Source organism: Chionomys nivalis, chromosome 25, assembly GCF_950005125.1.
Source record: "Chionomys nivalis chromosome 25, mChiNiv1.1, whole genome shotgun sequence".
In the NCBI taxonomy this organism is placed as follows: Eukaryota; Metazoa; Chordata; class Mammalia; order Rodentia; family Cricetidae; genus Chionomys; species Chionomys nivalis.
This window is the reverse complement of record NC_080110.1, coordinates 38200262-38213148: the sequence shown is the minus strand read 5'-3', so window position 1 is coordinate 38213148 and position 12887 is coordinate 38200262.

Below are 12887 nucleotides of genomic sequence, written 5' to 3'. Positions count from 1 at the left end.
AAGTCTTTCATAATCCTCTAAACAACAGCAACAACAAAACCAAACGAGCAAACCAGGAAAACAGGGTCAGGTCCATCACAGCAGTAGCTCACTACCTGGAACCACATCATCAGAGAGGCCGTAAGAACTAGAGGTGGTGGAAATCTACGGTGAAGCAGTATTTCCTGAGCCACTGAACACATGAACTCACAGCAGGTCTGACTGCACTCACAAGACAACCCCAACAGAAATCCAATCGTGCATGAGAGAGATGCTCACAAATTTTCACCCCCAACTGAAGAGCCTTTGACAATTAATGTTTTCCTGGAGAAAACCAGATCTACTTCTGGGGTGCAGCCTCTGAGGTCCCATCTAGGCTCCAGTTGTTGGATCTCCATCCATGAGAACTGGCAACACTGAGTGGAACATATAAATTAGGTGAGAAACGTGGTGGGGAGAAGTCAAGGGGATAGAATGAAGAATAGATTTGAACTAAACACATTATATGCATGGATAAAATTCTCAAACAATAAAAAACCTGTTTAAAGAGTTCTAAGTTGGCAACTATAGTAACGTGCTCCAGAATATATTTTGAGACTGCCTAGTTCTTTAATTTTGTTGTTATGCAAAAACATACTTAAACAAATTAAAAAAGGCTAAGGCTTCCTTAGGCAATATAATCCCAAGGGACTACTGCCAAGGACGCTGTCCATTGTTGACCTAAATGTTGTTGTCTTATCTATGACAGTGAAGCTACTTAACCGTCCACTATCCACAGTGTTTATCAAGACACCAGCTATTGATTTAACTGTTGTTCCTTTTGAAGAAAATGTCCCGACCTTCTTTCTCTCCCTCTATCCCTCTCTCCTTCTTTTTCTCTGTCTTTTGCTGTGCAGATTTTAGTTTATCTCATTCAAAACAAAGTTTCCTGTGACTGGTTGGAAATGGCTCAGGTTAATCATTCTCCCTCTTCCTGCAGAAGACCAAAGTTCAGATCCAGCATCCATCTGGGCAGCTCACAAACACCTGTACCTCCAGCTCTAGGAGACTGAACATCCTCCTCTGCCCATCACAGACACCCACACACATGTGACATATGCCCACACATATACATACACTTAAATAAAAAATATCTTTATTAAACTTCTTATTGTGAATAAATGTTTTTCATGAGTTCTGGGTGACTTGAAGTAGTTTCCTTTTCCTCTTTTCTACCTTCTCTCTTAGTTGAAAATCCGTTAAGTCTCATCCTGTGTCCTAGACCCTTACTCTGCAACCCACAGCTTTGTCATTCCACCTTGTTTACAGCTAAATTCTTCTAATTCAGCCTCCATCCAGCTATGTTTAATTTTCTTCTAAACCTGTCCACTAGTTTTTAAATTTTTATTACTGTGATCTTTACCACTAGGAATTTATGTTTCACCAACATTTAAGGTGCCCCGAGGGCTCAGGCTTTTACAAATACTCAGCCAATGGCAAATTGTCTTGAGAGAAGACAATCTCGATTTTCCTGTTTTCCCACTACAAAATTAGTAAGTCCTGAAATTCTCATTCCACATGGTCTTTGTGCCTGGAAAAATATTTGTCCTTGTTAATAAGAAAGTATCAATAGGTTTGTCCCTTCTGTGTCTTCTGAGGCATAAATATCAGGTTCTGGTTGGTTTGTGGGTTCTTTATAACTCATCTGGAGACAAGAATATGTCATTGTTCTGCCTCTACCCTTAATTCACCCTTTTCTGACAATAGCCAGGTATTTTTTTGGGCGCTGAGGATGTGGGGTGAATATGGCAAGCACGCTTGCCGCCTTTATGGTGTTTATGAACTCATATAATAACAGTCTGCCCAGAGTGCCTGCTCCATACTTAGTCTCTAAAAGTGCACAGCTGTCAAACTGACTTCATAGCGACCTCAGAGTTCTGAAACCTAAGGAATGGGAACCAATTTTTTTCTGACTTGCAAAAGAATAAATTAATTGTTATCAGTTAGCTCACAAAAGCCCCTGGGAAGGATGGAGAACCTGACTTTTGGAATAGACAGGAACAAAGCATACTATGCGATAAACCCACTTTGTCATTTATTACAAGTGACCTCTGGTGGATGATCCTTTTCACGCAGTCTGTGTAACACCCTTGTTCTGTCTTTATTGGTGAGGAAATTGAGGTTTAAAAAGTGAAAACCTCTTCCTACGTAAACCGTATGGCCTGGAGCTGAGCTTCCAACCAGAGCGCTGACCACAGAGCCGTGCCTGAACAACCAGTCTCCCCGTTTTCCTCAGCTCCCTAGACCTCCTCCTTAGGGTTTGGCAAAAGAGCTTTCCTTTCCTGTCGGTGAGACACTGGAATCATCACTAAAATAAAACTTTCATTGCATGTGGTCTTTAAAATGGTCATTAAAATTCATGAAATCCCCTTCCAAACAATATATCAACATAATTGACCAATGTGCTAACTGTTGACTAACACTGCCTGGCTGCCACACATTGCTGGCAACGTAAACACTATGCTTATTACTCATGGAGTTTTTTTTTTTTTTTTTATATAGTCATCTTCTTGGCTTGCTTAATGCCTATTAGAAATGAATTTCCAGAAACATAATTTTAAACCATGATATCTGTCCTTCACTCTTAGCCAGAAGGACACAGAGCCCGGGGAAAGGGAATCTCAAGACAAAAGCACAAACGAATGCATTAAGGCAGATCTTAAAGCTACCTTAGCTTTTTAGCTAATCCACTTTGGAGACACTCATACATAAACACTTGAGCTATACGGATCAAGAAAAGGACTGTCTGCCATCTAGGTTGTAATTGTAAATAAACTACTTCAAGCACAGAGGCCTGGTAGTGAGGTTTTGTCTTTTAGACTGAGACCGACCACTATCGATACAGAGAAACAATGCTGTTTGGAAAATCACATTAAAATGAATGAGGCTGGGGATATAGCTCAGAGTCCCTGCCACTGCCAATACTGTTGGCTGAATCCAGTACTGGAGAGGGAGAGAGAGAGGGAGAGAGAGAGAGAGAGAGAGAGAGAGAGAGAGAGAGAGAGAGAGAGAGAGAGAGAGAGAGAGATGAGAAACAAAAGCATCAGGAAGAAGCGAGGTCTCTGAGGAACAGGATGTGTTGAAACAGCCACCCAGGGAAGGTAGAACCCGTGTCCCAGGATTTGAGTCTCTTACAAACTGCCTGTCAGTAGCGTGTCTCTGAGGGACAAAGAACCCCACCTTAGCGACCTCAGACAGATATAGACAAAACAAAAGTGATGTGAAGCAAAGAGGAAGAATGTGGCAGAGAAAATGGACCTGACCTATCTATGAAAAGACAAGTTGTCCAAACAAGAGTACGGTGCACAATCTCCTAGCTACGACAGGCAATCTCTTGGTTTCATCTATGGCTATTCAGATATCCTATGTGTAACGTCAGCAGATCAGCACATCCAGGTAAGGTGACGTTGCCCCAAGAACATTGCTTTAACTGTTTCTCAAATGCTTTCTCTCTAGCCAGAGTCCCAGTGAGATTTGTGCATCTTATTTTTCATGAGAAGGAAGTTTGGCTTCCTTCTCTGAGCTCTGCTGAGGCTGTAGGCTTCTTTCCAGAGACTAGGAGAGTGAGATGCAGTCACGGAGACACATAACCTTGGCAGGAAAAGATGACTTTGAGGGTGGGTTTCGCTTTGTGTCTATCTTTACCCACAAGAAAAACCTCTTAAATATACATTGTACAAGAATGTTTCTGGGCTCTGCTTCAAGCTAACTGGCCTAGGTTTTCCTAGGGGTGCACTGACAAGTGTTTAAGGCAACAAATCAGAAGCTTGTGTTGCTGCACAGCAAAAGCAAGCCCTTCCACCCTACCGAGGGAAGTGCTTGGTACCTGCTGGCAGAAGAGGTCACCTTTAGAAACTACATTAGAATTTCCCTTCCCCTTGACACTTCCTGTCCAACATCATAGCCTGTACACCTTGTATGACCTCAAGCATCTTTGCAATAGTCAGTGCAAATGAGGTCTGTTCAATACGAATGAAATGAAATAAATATTTTGATTCTACCTACAGCTGCTCATATACACTAATCAATTTTATTTTCCTCTGTTCCCCAAACTGTCAGCACTCACCCTTTCGGCTCCCAAGTGTCCCCTGTGTGCTGTGAACCAGTTAGCCTCCTTGGTTTCCATGGAAGGTGGTGTCCTTCCTTGAGTATCTCAGATCCCCTGCGTTCTCTTTTTTTCTCCGGTGTTCAGTTCAAGACTGCTGATATCAACTGATCTGATTACACCCAGGAGCATCTATGGCAAAGGACACGATTTCCAAGGCCATCTCTACAAATGTCCCAGGATCGTTTTCTTCATTGGATAGCCTCTACGTGCCCACCTCTTTCCAGACACTATGTGGACATTGGGACACCTTCACCATCACTGGCCCCTGCTTTGCTATTTGGACCCCTAAGTGGTTGGGTAAAGTCATTCTGAAACCAACTTTTAAATCATGGAGATGGAATATTTGTTCAGCTGAGCACTTGCTGGTCTTGCAGAGGACCGGAGCTTAATTTCCATTCATCATGGACTGTTCAGAATTGTCTATAACTCTAGCTCTTGAGTACCTGATACCTCTGGCCTCTGTGGACACTAGAACTCTATGTAAACTGGTGGGATATGCTTTTATTAATGTATTAAAACATTGATTTGTTGTGTGTGTATACACACATGTGCAGTGAGGTCACGGGACACTCGTGAGAGATGGTTCTCTTCTTGCACCACGTGTGTCCCAGGGATCATGAGATTCAGGTCATCTAGCTTGGCGGCAAGTGGCTTTACCCATTGAGTCATTCTGCTGGCCCCTGAAATATGTTTTCTAAAGCATATTTGAATAGAAAAAGTTTTGTCTCAAACATCCCCAGAAACTGAAGTTCCTCCCAAGACTGCATGAGAAGAAGGGTTTTCTTGAGCTGCATGTATTGTAGAGGACAGAGTGCTTTGGAGTTTCTTCATGTTCATGCTTTGCAAAATGCTTACGAAAATAAAATCTGTCCCTAAAATGGAAGTTGCATTAATTATATAAAGGAGGTAACTGTGTTTTTGCTGTTGCTATGTACTATGAAATTTACTATTGCTGACAGAGGTTTCTGTCCCTCCTGGTCCTGCAGCCATTCAGTCCCAAAGAAGCACACAGAGGCCTACATTAATTATAAACTGGTTTGCCTAGTAGCTTAGGTTTTCTTATTAATTAACTCTTATATCATACATTAACCCATTATTCTTATCTGTGTTAGTCACGTGGCTTGGTATCTTTTATCATCTAGGCATTCTCATCTTGCTTCCTCTGCATCTGGATTACAACTGCAGACCGAGCCTTTCCTCTTCCCAGAATTCTCCTGTTCTGGTTGCCCCATCTATACTTCCTGCCTGGCTACCAGCCAAACAGTGTTTTATTAAAATACAAGTGACAGGGTACAGACCATGGTCACACAAGAACTCTCAATCTAATCTCCTTTGTTTAGCCCTTTTCTTGATCATTATTCATAACAACTTGTAACCAACACTCCAAACAAAGATAAATATTCATAATCCATTTTTTGGGAGTGTGGGCATAGTTTTCCAGGATACTTCCTGCTGATTCGGGGTGCTAATAATCTTATGGGCACCTAAAAATAATTTAGAGTCAAAGTCAAGTCCTTACTGGAGTATTCTGTGAGGCTGGATCATCTCATCCAGCAGTCTTGAGGCTGTTCTGAATGTAGAACTCAGAAGAAACTCCAGCAGAGGTCCTCTGAAATGTTGGATCATCTGGACCATTCAGTCCTATCAGAAATTTTTCAGGGGGTCTTCCTTGATCAAACCTGATTTTTCTTAACCCAGAATGAATCCACAGCCTCTCATTTCCTGTGGAAATGAAAGCAAAATCTCTTCTCAAAAGTAACATATCTTTTGATCTAAATTTTGAAGTCAAAGCATTTTTAAAATATATATGTTGGATTAATTCAGTGTCATTTATAATCAAATGTCTTTTAGCAGCTGTTGCTCCTTTCTCAGCCATCAAGCAATTCAAAGACAACACAATAACAATAGTATCCAGTCTCTCTGTGTATTTTTCATCTTTATGTGGCTATTCATAAACATCATTTAAGTGTTTGGATGTGGGGCCTCTTAAAAGAGTTGCAAAGGTTTTTTCAGCTAAAGCTGAGCCAGGAAGTCTCTTTTAAATAAGACATGCTTGCCTCTAGCAAACAGAGCTTAACCAAGAAAATTATGCTACTAAGAAGCCATGCTTAAATCTGTTCTTCTGTGTCTAGAATTACTTCCCAAGCTCTCTGTTTTATGTGGATGGGGTTGTTCATGTTTGCACCACTTGTTGACAGAGGTTTCTGTCCCGCCTGGTTGTGTAGTCATTCAGTCCCAAGGAAACACACAGAGGTCTACATTAATTATAAACTGGCTGGCCTAGTAACTCAGGCTTTCTTATCAACTAACTCTTACATTGTATATTAACCCATTATTCTTGTCCGTAGCCATGTGGCTTGGTAACTTTTATTAGTGAGGCATTCTCATCTTTCTTCCTCTGCATCTAGGTGCTGACTGCAGACTGAGCTTTTCCACTTCCCAGAATTCTCCTGTTCTGGTTGCCCCATCTATACTTTCTGCTTGGCTACTGGCCAATCAGTGTTTAATTAAAATAATACAAGTGACAGGATACAGACTATCATCCCACAGCACCTCCCCCTTTTTCTTATGTGTTTTCTACCTCTTTTATAAGGAACACAGGTCTCCTCCATACATGTCCTGCATCCTCCTACTGTTGCACAAAGTAGATTTATTATGACACCCATTTTATAGATGGGGTAGCTGAGTCATAAAGCAACACACAATTCAGAGTTAGGGTTATGACTTCAGCTTTGCTTTATTCAACCCCATCGTCTGTGCTCACCTAGAGCTCTGAAACAGCCTTTCTTCTGCATTTTAAGTAAGTTTCCAGTTTTGAGCATGAGTGTTGCAACTTGGTTCATGGGGCCATGACTTCAGAGAAAATGGCAATTTAAAAAAATACTGTAATATGTCAGGACTTAATTTTTTTATTTCTGTATTTTACTTTTGAGACAGCATTTTACTGTGTAGCTCAGACTGGCCTCAAACTCACAATCGTCTTGCCTGCATTAGGATTATAAACATGTCCACTTACACAAACACTTAAGTGTTTGTTCATATTTTAGGTAATTTAATCTTTGTATTAACTACAGAAACAAAGTACTGAAAATTTTGTTAATAAAACCAACAACAACTGTCTTTATACTGAATGTTTTACAAGCATAAAGCAACCTTCAAAGGCACTTCAGGTGATTCCTCAGGAAATCCCTGAGTTCTGAAGAACAACCTCTTTCCCTTGGTGTTCTCTAAAGAATTGTTGCTTCACAAATATTCCAAATCATTAGGTTTCTGAGGAACCTCCAACCTATTAAACACTCAGAGTTCCAGGGATCCATCTCCTTAGAGTACGTGTCTATTAAAACTTATTTTCCAGCGATAACCAATATCTCTCTTGATTATGCAGACATATGAATGAAATAAGTGGGAGTTCACATTACAGCTTGGATCTATTTATTCTTTTTACACAATGCAATTCCAATATAAGAAAATTACCCAGCCGGGCGGTGGTGGCGCACGCCTTTAATCCCAGCACTTGGGAGGCAGAGGTAGGCGGATCTCTGTGAGTTCGAGACCAGCCTGGTCTACAAGAGCTAGTTCCAGGACAGGCTCCAAAGCCACAGAGAAACCCTGTCTCGAAAAACCAAAAAAAAAGAAAAAAAGAAAATTACCCAGACAAACATACTGACTTTGCAAGTCATTTCAAGATGGCAATCTGAGCACCATCCATAGCTCAGAGGCCCTGCTAGAAGGATCTGCATGCTGTATGTATTTTGAGTAAGTTTCTATATGTAAAGCCTTTTCTTAGATTTCTTACCTCTGTCCAAGGAAGGCAATCAGTCAGCAATACAACCTAAAGGTGAACAAATGGAGCACAGAGCTGAGCTAGCTTTGTTCAAGAGCTCTCTCTGTCATTTACTCACTGTGTGGCTTCGGGGAGGTTATTCAACTTCTCCACATTTTCATTTCCTTGTCTTTGATAATAGGATAGGATCTGTATATCATTGTAGAATATTAGTGTACACTGTAAAGATGTGTCTCTACTTAAGGCACCTTCTGATTGGTTTAATAAAAAACTGAATGGCCAATAGCTAGGCAGAAGGCAGGAGAGAGAGGAAGAGGAGGAGGAATCTAGGTGCTCAGATTTGGCCAGAGACTCTGATGAAGTAAGACATACAGTACAGAACAGAGGTAACCAGGCCGCATGACGGAATGTAGATTAATAGAGACAGGTTAATTTAAGTTATAAGAGTTAGTTAGAAAAAAAGCCTAAGCTAGTGACAAGCTTTCAAAATTATTGATAAGTCTCTGTATTGTTTTTTTTTGTTGTTGTTTTGTTTTTTCGAGACAGGGTTTCTCTGTGGCTTTGGAGCCTGTCCTGGAACTAGCTCTGTAGACCAGGCTGGAAGTCTCTGTATTGTTACTGGGGAGCTGGTGGCTCCACAAAAGATTGTCCAACAGGAAAGTTACTACTACAGTCCATAGATCAGAGATTCTTGTGATGAGAAATGGGTCTATATACATGATGTGCTTAAGACAGGGCCTGCTTTATGTAACAGTTACAGCTTTTTATCGTACCATCACCTCCACCATGACTACTATCATCATTGTCTCATCATTATTACCCCAAGAGCAAAACTCTCAGATGAACCACAGACTTCTGTGGTTTACATTTTGAGAATCAAATTTCCAAGTTAACATGTTTCTGGAATCTGGAGGGCTGTTATGGTATCTAATGGTTAGCCCTTGCTTCCTTATCCTAAAACATTGGCCATGATTGATAGCACTCCCAAATCTATACAGAATTTCTTCTAGATGACAGAAAGAACACTACGGAATAGGTTCTCTAACCCTTCCCACTGCTCAGCAATTTGTATACAAGGATAATTAGCCAAAGAGAAAGTCAACATAACTGGCAACAAAAATCAATTTTTATAGAATCAGATACAATACACAAAACAAAAGAGAAATAAAAATAACAATTGTTTAATTCCCTATTTATGAATATTAAAAAGAATAGAACTCTGAGAGCTAAAAACACATCAAAGAGGTTTCTGAAGATAAAGCATCATTCCAACAAGAAGAAGTTGAGAGAGGAAAAGTAAACCTTAATTGTCTAATTCACAATGGCTTCATGAAAAACTAATGGGCTCTAGAAAAAATGATGAGTCAAAATAGGTGTCATATCCCTACCAAGGGTGAAATGAGCCTATGTCTCCCATGACTGAGGAAAGATTGAATCATTCCCGCTGATTTGGTTTCTGAATACCAGCGTTATTATCATCACTACGGGATCTCAGGACGCCAAAGACTAGGTGACGGCATTAAAATAAAACCATGAGAGAAGAGTGTTTCTAACACCAAGTATGGCAACCAGATTGGAATTCAGCATCTACTCAGGGATGAGAGATGCTGATGACATCCATCTTACAAAAGTCATTCATCATCTTAACAGGTGAGGATGCGATTGCATAGCCTCTGGTGCTAACCCACACCAGCCCCGACACAGAAACTAGACCCATTCTAGCAACAGCAAGATTTTATTTTTGTAGTGTGGCCCTTTATGACAGCATCCCAACCACGTATCAAATTCATCTTAAATAGTTTCAGGTGACTCCTCTGTGACTTGTGAATTCATCATCTTGACTACGGGAAGCAGTTGCACAGTCTAGTTATCCCTTTGGAATAGTCAACATCAGTGTCTGTTAGAAGGTTTGCTATTGGTCAATGCCAGAAGCGATAGAATGGCACAGTGCCCATCATACAGGCTACAGCTCCACAGTGTGTGATCTTGCTTCCAGCCCCATCTCAGACTCCCAGTTGTAACCTTGATTTCTAGGTCTCTAACATCAGTGAATTAGAGATAAAGTCAGTATGTGTCCCATGTGTTTGTGTGATCAAAAATGCGACAATCCTGTATAAAACCTTATCACAGTACCATGGTAGCCAGGGAAGTTTCAGTGTGAGGAGAAGCAGAGCAAACCCCCCAACATGTCACGTCACCAATGTCTGTCAGTGTACACAGTGCCACTGCAGTACCCTGCTCGGGACATCATTTCCATCAGTTCCAAAATTCCACTTGCCTTGTCGACATTTTGCTCAAGTGAGCCGTCAGTGTAATTCTCTTGATTTATGACTCCACTTACATTCTACTCTAAGCACCTATTCTGAGTGGTGATAGAAAAATCAGTGGATTTAGAGGCCTGCTCCTGTTTCCCAAGTGACAGATGTAGTCCCAAGGGGACTGGAGCAGCAACTCGTGCTGCCTAGCACTGGTAAGAGGGAGTGCCTAGTCCTTGCTTCTCACCACTGGTAAGAGGGAGTGCCTAGTCCTTGCTTCCCACTACTGGTAAGAGGGAGTGCCTAGTCCTTGCTTCCCACCACTGGTAAGAGGGAATGCCTAGTCCTTGCTTCTTACCGCTGAGATGTGCTTTCACATCTGAGGTCCTCGTTCATTGGTGAATTCAGCTACTGTATGTTTATAGACTCCAACCAAAGGTCTCTCAGCTCTCTTGTAGCTCCCCATGTACCTAGCTATAACCTTGGAGATCTCAGAGGTGGGTCTAATCTTGCACCTTCACTAATCCCCAAAAATGAAGATTGTTTGGTGCGGGACGTAACCCTCCAGGCAAACCTTCCAACTTTTGCTTCTTTCTTGATCTCTGAGTGGACAGAAAAAGTATGCATTTCCAGATTCCCTGTGCTTATTCCGATTACTTGAATCATTCTCATCTCCCAGGGATTCTAGTTGAGTGCCCATTTTGGAACAGCACACACTCAAATCTGCCTTGCCTATCTTCCGGTTTCTACTTTTTCCTTTCTGAAAGGGAGGCTGTCTCACTTTGGAGGAAAGGAAATGACAGATCATATGCTGGTAGCATGCACCCCTTTAGCCTGCAGGCCTTGAAGGACTCATTGCTATTGGCTTCTTTCTCAGCCATAACATCCATAAACAGAGAAAATGCCACTGATATTGTGGAGAAGGGAGAAGAAAGTCAAGCATAGAAAATCAAATCAAGGAAAGAGAAATTGCTGTTTCCATAATCTTGATATAATTCACAGCACCAGATAACAGCTACTGAGAACTTACCAGATACAAAGCCTTCCTCTAAACACTTCTTAGGTGCTAACTATTAAATTGCCAGAACTGTTTTATCTAGGGGAGAATTACTTACTGAGAAAATCCTCCTTAGATGGTAAGTGATTATACATTATCACCATCATTATCATCATCAACCTCATTGTCATCCTCATCACCACCATCACCACCATCAGCATTATCACCACCATCAGCACCAGAACACTATGTGGCAGTATTTTATTCCCACTTCCTAGAGAGAAAATGGATAAGCAACTTTTCCAGCCCAGTGGGGATGCCTACTGCAAATCAGGAGGTCAAGACTACAGGGAGTAGTTTTAAGTTCTGGGCCTCCAGCCACCCTTTACCTTCAACTTCTAGGATATGCACCAAACATCAGTTTGTTTTCTCCTCAGTCTCCAATTGTAATATCATGGAAGCAGCAGGGGTCCCCCAACTCTTCACCACTTGTCTCTTTTACCTCCTGATTATGCCCAGGGGAATATGCCACCTCCATCTTTCTAGCTTTGGATGGAATTTCCTCCCTTAGATGGTCATAGACAATTCTCCTGTGAACCTTGCTTGTACTCCAGACAGCTCTGCTCCCCATGTAAGAAAGCAAGCTATGTCCTATCAGAAGATGTAAGCTCTACCTAAACCACCACTTCCTCCACAAAGTGGAGACTTCAGACAAGATTAATTATCCAAACCCGGGTGATCTCACCTCTAAAACAAGGAGAGAGCCAGATACAGGTGACAGGCACCTCAGCATTTTGGAAACTGAAGTGAGGGAGGGGAGCACTGAGAGTTTGGGGTTAGCTTGGGCTACATACTGAGTTCTCATTCAGCATGGGCTAAGGGTGAAACTCTACATCAAAAAAACAAAATCAAGTTAGCTGGAGAGAATAATGCCCTTGATATGCAAACTTGAAGTTCAGAATTTGACTCCTCAAAAACTACATAAGGTGGGGAGGGGGAGAGGGAGTAGGGGAGCAGGAAGGAAATGGGAGGAGGGGAAGAAGTGGAAATTTTGAATGGTATTATTTATAAAGCAATAAAAAATTTAAAACAGTAAATAAAATCAAAGCTGGAGAGATGTGGCACACCGCCTGGATTCCTGGTGCTTAGGACACAGGAGGAATCCCAAGGCTGGCTGGTTAGCTAGGCAAAAAGAGCAGAACTCTAGCATCAGTTAGAGACCTTGCCTCAGTATCAACATCTAATCAAGAAGCATGCACACACATGGACATGTCTACCTGCACACACTGAGGCCCACGTGCACACAAACACATACACCCACACACAAGAAAATAAATGCATGCAAAAATAAACTGAGGATGACACCTGGAGCATAGAGTCACTAGATGTGCTTAGCACAGCACTTGGCACATAGGAGGCATCAAAGAAAAAAAAATCAACTCCATCTTTCACTTAAATCTTCGAGAAAAACATAGGAGAATTCTAACCAGAAACGGCACAAGCCTACAGTGCATTGATGTAGGAGTTCCTTCTGTTTGTGTGTTGCTTTCATTGGTTAATGAATAAAGAAACTGCCTTGGCCTAGTTGATAGGGTAGAACTTAGGTAGGTGGGGGGGGACGGACAGAACTGAATGCTGGGAGGAAGAAAGGCTGAGTGAGAAAGACCACGGAGCTGCCAGAATCAGACATGCTGAATCTTTCCTGGTAAGCCACTGCCATGTGGC